Below are 14,359 nucleotides of genomic sequence, written 5' to 3' on the forward strand. Positions count from 1 at the left end.
ATGCATATGCCTCTGGAGCCGCCCACTCCTACCTTTCCATCACAACCGCTGCCAAACAACGTTGGACCACAAGGTCTTCTTGTTCAAACCAGTGAGTTTTCTCAGTGACATCAGACAGGAAGGCTGAAAACTGTTGGAAGTCCCCTCCATGTTGGATTAGCGACACATGGGTGAACCGAGCCCATACATTATTCAGAGGGGAAAAATGTGGGCTCTGACTGAACTTTGAAGGAATCAGCAGCCATTCAGAAGGAGAGTGCCCTATTGTTCTACTTTCCAGAATACAAAGGGCAAGCGGCATTCCTCACAGCATAGCTAATGGAATGCACACAGACGGCAGACATCTCTGATGAGCTCTGAAGTCCTGTGCAAAAGAGCCCTGATCAGAGGAAGGATGGTCACACTTTTTCTATTTTTTCTGTAACATTACAACTCAGTGATACTCAGGTCAGTAGTTTCCGGATAAAACGGTGTCATCTGTGAAGAGTGTACTTGTCAACAGAGGCAAGGTCCCCTCAGGAGGGCCACCAGGCAGATTAGGTTGACATTCATGCCATTGTCTGGCAGATCCTTCCCTGAAACATGGTAGCCTTTCCTGCATGGTGGAGGAAGAAGAGAAATGGTTGGGAAATTCATTAAAAAAAAAATTCCACACCATTTGTTTCTTCGAGACCAGAAAAGCATTTTCTAAAAAGAGAGAAGGAAACTCTGACCAAAAGGATCAAGTGAAGGCTAACAGGGCCTTTTGTCCAGAACATTCGCAAGGGTTCTGAATAGATTCCTGGTGTAGGCTCTTTGGTCAGTAATGAAAATTTAAGTATTCTGGAAAAAAAGAAAAGTGTTCTGGAAAGGACATAGAACAAACCCTGAAATTGCAAATATTTATTTGCACCTTATGCTACCACTGAGGATTTCCATAAACACTTAAAAAATATATTATCTTGTTTACATTTTCCTTGGCAAAAATTTCTTAATCTGTGGATTAAACTGATCTGCCATTATTAAGTTGGTTTGACTTTCAAAGGTAGGAAAGTGTTTTATTAAGGAAAAAAAAACAAATACACTGATAGTACAAATTTGATTTTTAAAATTCTGTTTTCTTGTAACATGTATTTCTGCTGTTTCAAATTAAGAAGTACAACTCAACTCACATAATACTCACAAAAAGACACTAAAATTATTTATAAACTTATCTAACAATATCTATAATGCTTAATTAAGCTTGTTATGTAAAGTACATTTTAGGAATTAGACTGTATTTGGGGAAGATACATGAATCATTCCAGGTCACCAGATTTGCCTTAAAAAAAATCTTCAGCATTTTTAGGCATCAAACTTGTTTATCATTCAATCATTCATCACTCTTTAAAATTTGTCATTCATTCAACAGATACTACTGAGTTCCTACCATGTTCAAGTACTGTGTGGATAACTAGGGACAAGGTAAGATTGGACTAGATGCAGACTTACACATAAATATTTGAATTAGGAAGTGCTCTTGTATCTATTATTTCAGTTTCTCTACCTTGACTGTAACTTTTTCAGAAGAATTCTGATATCTCAGGTTTTCAGTCAATTTATATCATTGACCTCTGAGCAGCAGATCACTTCGATTCTTGAGTCAACTTATATATGGGAATGCCTTTCTCTTGTGGGCATTACTTTTTTAAAAGTGACTTGGGAAAAGTTCATTTCAAATAGTCAAGCTGCAGTTATAAAAGGAAATATGAATTATGCACTCAAGCACAGGCTTGAGATTTAGCAGCCTTCGTAAGCTGTAGTTTTATTTCCATACATAGATTTTTTTTTAATCACTGGCACATCCTACTCAAAAACTATACATTGGGGACTATATAATTATTTGAAACATTACCACGGTATTTAGATATATACATATATATAAGTAAACAGATTGAGCTAAAAAGAAACATACTTGTGGGAAGACACAAATGTTCAGCTATCTTACACTGCCTTGAGATTTTCTTATTAAAAATCTGTAAATTATTGTGACACATTTAGGACACATCTAAATTTTGAAAAACTTAGGGAAGCTTCAATTTAGTAGCTTGGGTCTGTCTTGACTGAATATCATTGTGCCTGCAATATCTAACAAATAGTCAGGTATCCATCATGGTAATGAAGGGAAATATTTAACAAAAAGAATGGTCAATGCAGCGATTACATATCAGCAGTCTTCCATCTCACAACTCATTCTCTTTTAAGAAAGCAAAGATAAAATTAAATCCAATCATTTCAACAACAGATATATATGGAACACCACTACCTGTTTTTACCTATGCAATACCTCCCGGATTAAGATAAGGCATCTGTCTGTAGTGGTCTGTATTTAATATGGGAGAAGAGTCATGCAGTAACACATGAAAGAATTCCTTCAAGTTCATTATTGTCACCCCAGCCCAAGACACAGTCATCTCATCCCTAGATTTCTAGGTGTCCTTTTGGTTCCTCCTTTTGCTCTCCTACAACCCTGAGTCACAAAAGTCAGTAATCATCCACTGCACTTAAGATAAAATCTATGCTGTTTCACTTAGTGAAGGAGAGAGAGGAGAGAAGGAGGAGGATGAGAAGAAGGAAGATAAATCATCATGTTATAATTCTTACCTTCATAGTTTTCAAATTTCTACACAGTCTGGCCCTACCTCTCTGTCTTACCTCAACTCTGATCACTTCTCACCTTGTCTAGGGTACAGACTATCTTCTCCCACCAGAATTAAGCCCCATGAGAATATGTGTCTTTTCTTGTCTGGCTCTTTGTATCTGTGTCATCCAGAAAAATGTCAAAGAATGTAAGAGGCATATAATAAATGTTTCTTGAAAACAATGAATGGCTATAAGAGTATGATATACTTCTATATTGTGATATGTTAAATTTGCAAACTGAGGGCAGGCATTGAAGGGCAGGATAGTCTTTCATAAGGTAAATAACAAGTTCAAATACATAGCAAATTCAAAAAGAAAATAATTTTTTAAAATGAGGTGGACGGTAGGTATAAAATAGACCTCCTAGAAAGTTAAGACTTGAGATGCGCTTAGAATAAAAATTTGAATTTCAATAGGTGAACATGAGGGATGAAGTACAGCACTTTCGGTTAGTAAGAGACCAAATGTGGTGGATGGAGCTAAAGAAGGAAAATAAGGGGGGAAAGTGACAGATCCAGGCATTCAGACTAAGGAAGGATAGAAACCAAATTGCAGTTAAGAATGGCCAATCAAAGGACTTGAGGTTAGAATTGATTAAGTAGAAAAACAAGATTAAATACTTCTAAGGAGATAGCCATTATAACAAAAGGGGTATTTTAGGAAGATTCTTTTTGTAGCACATGTAAGGTGAAGTAAAGAAGGTAAATAAATTTACATAAGAAGTCTGGGCTGGGAGGAGATAGCTCAGTGGTAGAGTGTGTGCTTAGAATGCACGAGATCCTGGGTTCAACCCCCAGTACCTCCATTAAATATAAATAAATAAATAGACCTAATTACCTAACCCACCCAAAAAAATTTAAAAAAGAAGTCTGGGTGGCCAATTTGGGATTAAAGTGATAAAATAAGGGCCATATGAGATAGTGGGGGAGAAAAAGACAAACCAAAGAGGACAAAAGAACTGATGGTGAGAATCTGAGTGAGTAAGAAGAGAGAAAGGTACCCAAAGCTAAGAAGACACTATGTGTACTAGATAATGTCTTCCTTCTATCCAACAGGAAAATGCAGAAATGCAAAGCCACATTGCTTAAAGGTCACCATTCTACCCCTAAACATTAATGGCTTCCTGTGCGACTCGGTTTTTCCAAATCCTTCTCTGTATTTGGACAAAGTTGAAGTATGTCACCCTAGAGCCTTGTATTAGAATATGGATCTTTCAAAGTCTTTCAGTGAGTTACCCATCCATATTTATAGGTTTTCTTATTACATCAATCAACAGATAAAGTATTTCAACAGGAATTCATAGGCTGTGTGTGATTAAGCATTCATTAAGATGTCTTTCAAGCAAATTTCCTCTGCCCACTCCATTTGCTGAAGAGGATCTGGCTGATAACACCTAATTGGATACTGAGGTGGACATCTAACTCTAACTGGTCCAATCAGAATCTTGCCCTGTGACTTTACACCAACAGACAGTAAGGAGAAAGGAACAAATACATGTTCATTCCAGAACTCTAGAGAAGAAGCCTATGAATTTGGAATAGCTTTGTCTCCAATCCTTTCTAATGCTTCATTGTTCGAATTTTCTGATGTCTCAGAATCTATCCAATACATTTCTTTTGCATTTTCTTATCTTAAAAAAAAATCTTCTGGTTTCTATTTCATACAACTCAAACAAACTTAATCCACACCTACAGTAAAATGCTTTTAGAACTGTATTAAATGTAGATGCAGATGTTTCTAGTGGAAATGGTAAATGAGAGCAAGACAGATGTAACTTGGGAGCATGGAACGAAAGCTTGCACATTAATAAAACTCTTCACAAAACTAATCTAAGAGAGAAAAGCAACACTTGACTCATAAACACAGAATCGGAGTTCTGTTTGTCTCTCTCCTCCCAGAGGACTGATATTTTTGGTAGGAGTTGTTTTTTTTTAATGTATGTGGGTTTTTGTTTTCTTTTAAACATTTCTTCATCTTATTACCTCCTTCCTCAAAGGGAAACTTATATACTTGGAGGCTGTAGAACAGATCAGCTGTGGTCCTACTTAACTAGGCAGACGGGTGGCATGCCATGAGAGGGAGCTGAGAAACTGGAGAGGGCAAGATGGCATAGGTCCTTACAAACCAGGTTAAGTTGCCAGAAGTGATATGTGAGTTGAGACAGAACAATTTAACCAAGGGTGTTGCTGAGTCCCCTGGTCACTGGGATTCTAACAGCATGAATATTTAGAAGGGTTACGACACCCACTCTCCTAGAGGTTGAAAGCATATTAAAACAGCAGAGTCTATTTTTGTAAGTAGCACCTGAAAAGGTTTCTACACACCCAGAATAGTATTTCAGTTCATTAACTAAAAAACTTTAGTGTTATGGTTGATTGGTTTTGTGTTCTAGTTTACTTCAGACCATTTTGATATGCTCATGGAAGTAGGCTGAAGAAGCGTTTTAATTTTATTTAAAAAACTAAAAATCAACAAGAGAGGGTTAGGAGTATTCATTCATTTGTTCATTCATTCAAAAATATTTATTATGCTGCCAAGTATCCCACCAGAAAGTGATTACGTAGGTTGCTTGTTTGCTTTAAGGATGCAGTTCCTGTTTTCATGAATCCTGGGGAGGCAAACATTAAGCAAAGAACCATACAAGATATGATTACAAATTGTGCCAAGTCAACTGAAGAAGTACATGATATGTACTTTTTGTCATATGAGACACTGATAGGGGTTTGATTTAATTAGTAAAGATGATCAGGGGAATCCTCTCTGAGGAAGACTTCGAGTCTAGAAGACTGTGCCTTAAGCCAAGAAAAGGGGAGGAGCAGGATGGATTTGGAGGCAGGGAAAGGGGATTCCAGAAAAAGTGGAAAGCATGTTCAAAGCTCTCATGGAAGGAGAGAACTTAGTGCCTTTGAACAAATGAAAGGATTCAGGGTAGCTGGTGCACAGTGAGGCAGGGGTGGCATGCTATTAGAAGGGACTACAAAATTGAGGAGAACAAGACAACATAGGTCTTTACAGGCCAGGCTAGGGATTTGGGTCTCTGCTTGAATGCAGTAGGAAGCCACTGTAGGAAGTGGTGGTGATATGAATATCATTTAAATGTGAAGACTACTCAGACTGCTGTATTGAGAACAAGTTCTTCAGTGGGTCAACATTAGAAGCAGGAAGAACAGTTTGAAGGTCACGGCAGTAAAGCCAGGGGAAAGATGAGAACTATCTATGGAGCATGGTGATCGATCGCAAAATGATAGCCGAGTTTTAGGGTTAATCTAACTAGATCTGCTAGAGTTGCCTACTGCTTGACTTGGGAAGCTACGACCTTTAAAAAGGCGTAAGGATAGTTCTATGGCATTCTTTCAGTCACTACTTAATCTGATATGGTTTTGTTTAAATATTTTACTTAGTCTTAATTTTAAAATGTTTTCTATAAAACGTTTAAAAATACAATCATGAATAGAAAAAGAAAAAAGAAAGCTACATAATTTAGATACACACACACACACATATGTATTTACCTAAAATGTGAAAAATCACATTTTATGGACTGTTTTGTCACTTGTGTTTTACATTTACCAACATGTCATAAACATGTCTCCTTGTCAAGATCTGCAGAAATGCATTCTTTGAATGGCTATTGGTCTTCTTGCTTACGAAGGCGCCATAATTTTTCAGTAATTTTTTTTATTAATAAGCATTTAGATTGTTTCCAATTTTTCATTATTACAAATAATGCTGCATTTTCATTATTATAAATAATGCTGCAAGGAATATCTTTATGCATTTCTGCAAACATTTAAACACACTTTTAGGAAAGTTTCTATAAAATTAATTACTAGGAATAGAATTGCTAAGTCAAAGGATTTATACATTATATAAATTTATAACTACTGGGAAATTGCCCTCCAAACTATTTATCTTGATTTCTATTCCTGCTGGTTTTACTATACCTTCAAAATACTGTGGACTTTTCACAATCTCATGAAGTAAAAATTTTAACTCATTATTGATTTAGTTTACATTTTTTTGACCACAGAATGGTGGAACATTTTTTTCTATGTTGATAAACTACTTCTGTTTCTTTGTCTGGACTTCCTATTGTATCCTACTCCCCCTTTTTATCATATTTTTTGTCTTTTTTATTATTTTGTGGGAAATATTCATACGTTTAGGGTATTAGCCCTTTGACTATGATATCTGATGCACATAGTTTTTGATGCTATTTTGTTTTTTCATGGGCTTTTGTCTCTTATGGGCTACTTTTGTAGTACAGAATTTTTCATTTCAGATTTAGGGAGTCAAATTTTGCCCCCTTTATAAATCATTTAACTTTGAGATTTCATAACAAAATCACTACCAACCACTTATAATTAAATATTTCAAAACAAGGAGAAACATGCATAATCCATTGATAGTCCTAAAAGCAATTAGCTTAACACTTCTGAAAAAGAGTTACACTGAGTCTGGTCATTTCAATTCTCCTTAATTCTTAAAATATCATGAGCATGAAACTAGTTCTCTTACTTACATAATTTTTTGTTTATACATACCTTTCGACTGAATTCTATCCAGGACCTAACCAAAAAGTTCAGGTTCATTTACCTGAAATTCCAAAGAGAACCTAACCTGCTCTTGATTCATGAGAATAACTGCTTCTCCTTATACAGGATGTTATGTATTCTGGGCTAGAGAAATGCCTGATGACTCCTACAGTCTGATGATAAATGTCACTTGTGACTTTTGTCTCCAGTCTACAGTTCCTAAACTGGTTAATATCAGGATCTCTCTCCATATATTTAGGCTAGAGGCAACTGAACACATACTATTAAATCTGTGACAAATAAGGAAGTAATTTACTTTGATGTTAATCCAAAATGAACAAAATAATTTCTACCACCTTTCTCTTGATGTGCCATAGTGAATGCATTAAAAACACGATCAGGCTTTTTGCTGTAACTGCACTGTAGGAGTTCTTCAAAACATGATCCCTTGTGTTCCTGATTTCATGTTCCTCAATGTACAATGTTTCTAGACAACATAGTGTATCTTTTATTACTGCCCTCCCTTTGATGAGTGCAAAGAGTGGCAAATATATTTAAAAGATTTTAGGAGATTGTTTGATCAATGTAATCGGGTCCTAAATATTTTTGAAAGCAAGTAATGCCATCAACTAGGCTCATTAAAGGAAATATATGTGTGTATATGTATATGTGTGTATGTGTATAAATATATACATATATATTTAAAGATAGAGTGATGAGGTAGAAACTTGTAAACTCTTGAATCAATAGGAAAAAGCATTTCCATGATCCTACTAGCAAGGAAGACAAAAATGCCAACCTCTTCCTCTTTGATGATTCCATTCAATTTGCCTCTCCAACCATGTGTCACAGAAGACTCTTAGAGCAATACTCCTAGTACACACACATAGACACACACAGACATCCGAAGCCTCCTGATGAAGTAAGTTTGAAAAATATGAGACTGCAACTAAAAACAGAGAGATGTTTTACCAAAGGAATTTTCAGGGCCCTTAAGATGTTGATGCCCTTTGTTAATTAATCTCTAAGACTCTAAGAGGAGATATTGCTTTTTGCTTTCTGAAAACAGAATCTATTTTTCAAAGAATATAAGAAACACCTGTGAACACTGCATGGATTTTAAGAATGACAATTTCAGACGTGCTTCCCTAGGGCATCCAATTGCCTTAAATACACTGACTTCATATTTCTCCTGCAAGACTGGGAAAAAAATTAGCTTCTCTAGCATCTTTTTTGAGATTCATAAGAGACCAGCCATGCTACTACTGTCTTCTCCATGTCATCCTTTAATTTCTCCTTCTTTTTCCTTCTCTCCATAAGAACATGCTGGGATGAATGCCTTCACAGTACCAGTCCAATTGTGTATGCATAAATTTCACTGCCCATTTTATTGTATGTACTAGTGGTTTTTATTTTCATTTTATGTTTCTTATAAAACCATTAATATCTCTAGGTTACTCAAACGTGTTCTCTGTTTTTGGTGTAGTCATTCTCTATCCTCCACCACTGGGACACACACACAATCTAGAACAGTTGTCTGCCCAGAGTCGATTCCAGAAAACGTAGTTGTCTGACTTTATTTGGGTGAATGCACAGTTGCTGTGTGGGATGGAGGAGGATGAGTCTGCATGTGTTTGTCGGTGGTAACGGCCTCCGAAGGCAACACCTGAAGCAGAACAGAATCAGTATTCAGCAGAGTCATTTCTTTGGCAGCTGAAATGAACTTGCAGGAATCCTGCTGTCACTGGTACATTCCTGGATGCCTGCAACTGTAAATTCACCTGCCCACCTGCACAACTTAAGGGAAATAATTCCCTCAGCTTTAGAATACATCCCCCTCGCAGTGGGTCGGATAACAAGCCTTGAAGGGACACGTTATGAGTAATGAGAGATAGAGAGAACTGAATCCAAATGATATTTACAGGAACCTTCAGTGGGCAGCGGGTGTAACGATAGGATTCAGGCTTATGTGTTGCTTTTGATTTTTTTTTTTTTGCCACCTCCTATCTCCTTCCTTTGTCTCATCACCAACAGACAATAAATTCCTTTTTACTTGAGTAGCTACAGAATGGCATGCTTTGACTCAGCAAATACTCTGGTTCCTGGGTCCTGCCACAATAGTTGAACAGCTAATTTGGATTCACAAGTATTCTGAGTTTTACTGTAAGTCTTTGGAAATAGGCGCAAAGATATTCAAGGTCTTACAATGACAGGGGCATCATTAGAAAAACCAACTCTCCACGCAAAGTATGCTACATACAGAAAACAAGCTGAAACTTTTCTGACTACACCATGTACTGGAGGAATGCTAATTTGGAAACAAAAATCTTATTTCTGTTTAGTTACTTTGTGTCACTCACACAGAAGTGAACTATGAATGAAACTTCTTTCCATGCAATTTAGTTGATGTTTCTTTGGTTTGATAATCATATAAAATGGGAATTTATTTTCAATTAAGTGGTTGTTATGTGACAATAATAAGCCTATCTTTGCCTTTTAATTTTCAACTGAAGTGTTCTCATTATAGAAGGAGGCCCTTGTTCAGAATGAGGGATTATTGTCCCTTCCTGAGATTCTCTTGGTTTTCATCGGAAATGTGTTCCTACAAACACTGACCCAGCTCAACCCCACTTAGTTTCTCAGAGAGGATGAGCTCATATCCTGGTGGGGCGGCGCTCTGCTCTGTACAGTCCCAATAATCTGACCATTGCTTGTGTATGAAATGAAGCTCAGAATTTTAGATGGTATGGCTAGCTAACAGAGGAGGGTACTGTCTGTGCGGGGAACACTGCATGATTCATATTTTCTTTGAAAAATTGAAGTCATATTTCTTTGATGTGTCAACAGTGAGGACTGAAAGCAGATTGCAGAGTCTTTGTACTAAACTGGAAGGAGAAAGGGAGAGAGAGGAGCAAGAGTTCAGGAAAGCAAATGAGAGACTTCTCTGAGATCAAGCAGGAGGAACAACACTCCCAGAAAATATACCTAAACCAAGTGCACAGTCCTTGGAATGTAACAGTACAACCTAACGAAGTGAGAGAAGAGATAGTAAGAGGAAAACGTAAACCAAAATGATTCTTCTTGGATATTTAGGAAAATAAACGAACTATGGGCAATGAAAGCATCTGAATATTTGTATGAGGCAAGAAAACAAGGACACACATTGAGTGAGAGGACAGGCAGGCAGAGGAAGACACAGTTCCTGAAATGATTTGGCTCCATGACTGGAGTGCTATATTGAGGCTCTCTCGTCTTCCCTCTCCTTCTTCTGTCGTCATCTTTCCGTGATCCCATCAGCATCACTTCAAAGAAGCGAACCTCAGTTTATCCCTATGCCAAACATGTATCACCCCTGCTAAAATAAGAGGTGAGGAAACCAGCTCTATGTACAAAAAAGTTCCTCTAACTTCATTAAAGATAGACAATCCAACTCTAGGGCCCTTGAAGGGAAGTGGGTGGTAGGTGGCAAGTGGCTGTCCTTCTCCTAAGGATGTGAGAAGTTTGGGGAGGAGGTTAGAAGAAGGAAGGAAGGTGACATCCTCTTCCTCTTTAGGCAAGCAGCTCTCTAAATTCTCTCCATCTCACTGATTCCTATGGTTTAAGGTTCCAGCAATGTCACCTAGTAATTCCTTTGGGAGCAGACCTACAGCACTTTCCTCCCCTAATGACCTCATTTCCCCATCAGGCTTCTGTAGGCTTCAGTGGACATGTCACTGAATGGTCTGGGTTCCCTGGTCAGCGATTTGCAGTCAAGCCAAGGCTGCGACAGGCTGTCAGAAGGAAACCAGCTCCACCCACTCTTGCATCCATGAGCACTCCTTGAGAAGAAAAGAAACTCACTCCTCTGCGACGACACAGAATTCCCAGCATTTCATGAAGAGCTTATAAGACAGTCCAAGGCAGCTGCTGACCCACTTCTAGAAAACACATACTTTCTCTAACAAGGCTCTCCCAACTCTCAAAAAAATGGCACAGCATGGGCAATCAGAATCTCACCAGGGAGATAACAGAACCAGGAAAATGGATCAGGCGGAACGCAGAACTTGGAACTAAGCTGGTGAACTTGAAGGCACTATATATAAAACTAGTTTTTCCAAGTTGCATCAAATACAGTTTCCCTGCTGAGGTCTCCGTTATTCAAAAAAAAAAAAAAAAAGAATGGTGCTGAGAATGACTGGACGCCCCAGGATATCAATAGCATAGGGTTGTTCTTACTGAAATCTGAAAATTCTCTTAATAAATGGAGTTAGAAAGAATATCTAGCAAGGCTCCCTCCACTGCTTTTCAGGAAGCATTATAAAATGGCGGGGGTGGGAGCCATCCCAAATTACAGAATATCATGCTGACAGTCCTAGCATCATTGGCTTGCACAGACCTCATTGAACGTGACAGGCTGGAAATCTAGGTGGTATAATGAGGCTCAGACGCAGTATTTTCAAGGGTGCTAGCAGCAATTTCATGGCTCTTTTCCCCTAAGGCAAGTAAGCTTTCCAAATTCATCTGTCTATTTTCATATATTTTCTCTTTTCTTCATTGTTCTTCCCCCTATATGTAATGTACTGACATTCAGTGGGTTGTGCCAGATTTCAAATATATACATCCCTCCAGGAAATAAAAGATACTCAGACTTCTTGACCATTTGAATTAAAAGTGAACATCTTCCTAGAAAATATATGATCAAAATAGTTGTTTTCTAAAGATAATCTCATGTAAGATTTATGGCTTGCTTTATTTAGGAATTATATTTTGTTTGAAATCATCAATGTTATTTTGTATCAACACTAAAATTATTTTAATGAAAATAATCATCAAAGTTCACATAAGACAAGTACATATGATATTTCTTATTTTAGAAATGGGCAATACAGAACAAGATTGAAGCTGTAAATCTTAAGGCCGGTGTGGACTGAACTGGGATTATGTAATTGAGATGTCCCAGTTTCCTGCAGAGGCTGACCTCAATTACACACAGGATGAAGTATCAGAGTTTACAATTGCCCTGATGCACAATTAAGAAAAATGTTATAGCTTAAACGTAGAAAAGTTGTATTTGCATATATGCAAAAGGAACAGATAAGTCATGAAGTTTATGGTTTTATGTTGTAGACAATCTCTCTAACATTATTTAACCATACAGTGTTGTTGTTCAACGAACTAGTTTTACTTGTAAAATGACATAACACGAAACTATTTTTTCCAAGTAAAGCCTTTTGCTATCGAAACATCCATGATGGGTCCACCAGAGCTGTTTTCTCTGTGGAATGGTTGGTAGTTGAAAGAGATCCATGATCCATCTGACATTTTAGGTACCCCCATACATCATGGGGAGAAAAGCAGGACTTAGTACAAAGGGCAAGAAAGTTTGAGTTAGTGGATCTGAGTGGGCGATCCGTTTCGTGCCCTATTCAGCTTCTCCAGTTCTCAGATGGGAATCACAGCCCCTTTCCTGTAGGGTGCCGGCTGTGAGACTCTTTTTGAGAGACCGTCTCTGCTTTTTTCACTCTCTTTCTCCTCTCTTCTTCCTCCTTCTCCTTGCAGTCACTCTTGACCTCTCACTTGCTCTTTCATTCACCCTGGGACCGATATTTCTGAGAGCAGTGAGGGTTCATCGTGAGAAACAGTCAGTCACTACCTCTTGGCCCAGGAAAGGGGGCATGCAGTGAGTGCATGTGGGTAGGCGGGACAGGAGAGCAAACACAGAGCAGCAGGGGCTGTTCCTGCGGAGTCATCCTGCTGACATGACCCCAGATCCTCTATGCCTAACTCAGCCTCCCCGCACGATGAGCCTGACTACTTCATTCACCTGCGGTTCTGACGGACCTGGTGGACCACCTCAGGCACTCTCTGTGCTATGTATTACTGAGGACTTCCTAGAAAAGGTCGAATGCAGAGAATGATGTTTTATAGGAATATTGTACTTTGTCGTTTCCTCATGTGGGAGAAAGAGAGGAAGCAGGCTCTCTGATGTCTGTTCTAACAAGGGCACTAATTCCATCAGGAGGGCTCCACTCTCATGACCCAATTACTACCCAAAGGCCCCAGCTCCAAATGCAATCACATTGGCGCAATGAGGCTTAGAGTTTTAACATATGAATTTGGTGATGGGGGAAACAAACATTCAGTTCAGAGCAGAAGGCTACTGTGCAATAAATATGTGAAAGGGCTTTATAAACTCTAAAGTACTATATTAGCTGAATGTTGAAATTATAAGGCATGAATAAATTCAGCCATGTAATACTAATAATAAAAGGAGCCTTTTATTAGGCTTTGCTGAGTGCTCACTTCATGCAAGTCATTATATACAACATCTCATTTAGCCTCCAGTCATGTCTGTAACTCCATTATTATTACTATTATTATTACTAACAGAGAAAACCTGCTTACCACTCCCTCAACCCCCCAAAAAAGAAGATTGCTCATTCTCAGATTTTGTTCTTTGGAAAGGACACTAAAGTAAACAAATTTCTGACATGTTTGATGAAGCAGAAACACAAAACAAAACAGAGAAAATACAAAAATATTAGTAGTGAAAAGATGGTAAAAATCACAGAACGGCAGAGATAGTAAGAAACTTGAACTAACTGCTGCTCACTCCATTAATGGAAATAAACCTGAACACTTCAGACTAGAGACAAATGACCAAATTCATGTAGTAGAGAAAGTAGAAAAGAAATATAAAATGAAAGAGTCCACGTTTCTAACAGTTATTACCTCTGTGGCGTGCACGTGGCTGAGGGGGTCGAAGGAGACCTAGTGCCTTTCGCTCTGTGGTCATTAGCACTAGTTTACTCTAATCAGAGGCATATATTCAGACACCAGTTTTAATTTTTAAAACACATATAAAGAGTTTGTGCAGCACTGTCATGTAAAATTTGAATTTTTGCTTTCTTCGAGGACAGCTATTCAAATTCTGAGAAAACACCATAAGGGAAATGAGGAATAGAAAAATAACTGCAATGCAGTTCACAATATCTGAAAACAAAATTTAAATCCCCTTTACTCAAGTGCCCCAGGAAAATTTTTACATTGTTTCCATCATCTGAATTGAGTTATGTCTGTCTGAAATTAGTTCACATGTAAAAGCATTCTTTAGTGAATAGATAAATTCGTCATGATCTGCTGGCAGCTCTGAAAAAAATCTGTCTGTCCTGGGAATAATTATT

At 37.9% G+C, this 14,359-nt stretch overlaps 1 long non-coding RNA gene and 1 other non-coding gene across 2 annotated transcripts; one reads left to right on the top strand and one right to left on the bottom strand.

Annotated features, from left to right (window-relative positions):
- Nucleotides 1-3,393: 3,393 nt before the first annotated feature.
- TRNAS-AGA (transfer RNA serine (anticodon AGA)) lies at nucleotides 3,394-3,466 on the top strand. The gene has a single exon. It is a non-coding gene; the product is annotated as a tRNA-Ser (tRNA).
- A 5,281-nt stretch (nucleotides 3,467-8,747) lies between these two features.
- Nucleotides 8,748-11,125, bottom strand: LOC140696593 (uncharacterized). Its single transcript, XR_012073088.1, has 2 exons — nucleotides 11,037-11,125; nucleotides 8,748-8,862 (listed from the first exon to the last, which is right to left on the bottom strand). It is a non-coding gene; the product is annotated as an uncharacterized lncRNA (long non-coding RNA).
- Between the last annotated feature and the right edge of the window lie 3,234 nt (nucleotides 11,126-14,359).

This window comes from Vicugna pacos, chromosome 5, assembly GCF_048564905.1.
Source record: "Vicugna pacos chromosome 5, VicPac4, whole genome shotgun sequence".
NCBI classification, from domain to species: Eukaryota; Metazoa; Chordata; class Mammalia; order Artiodactyla; family Camelidae; genus Vicugna; species Vicugna pacos.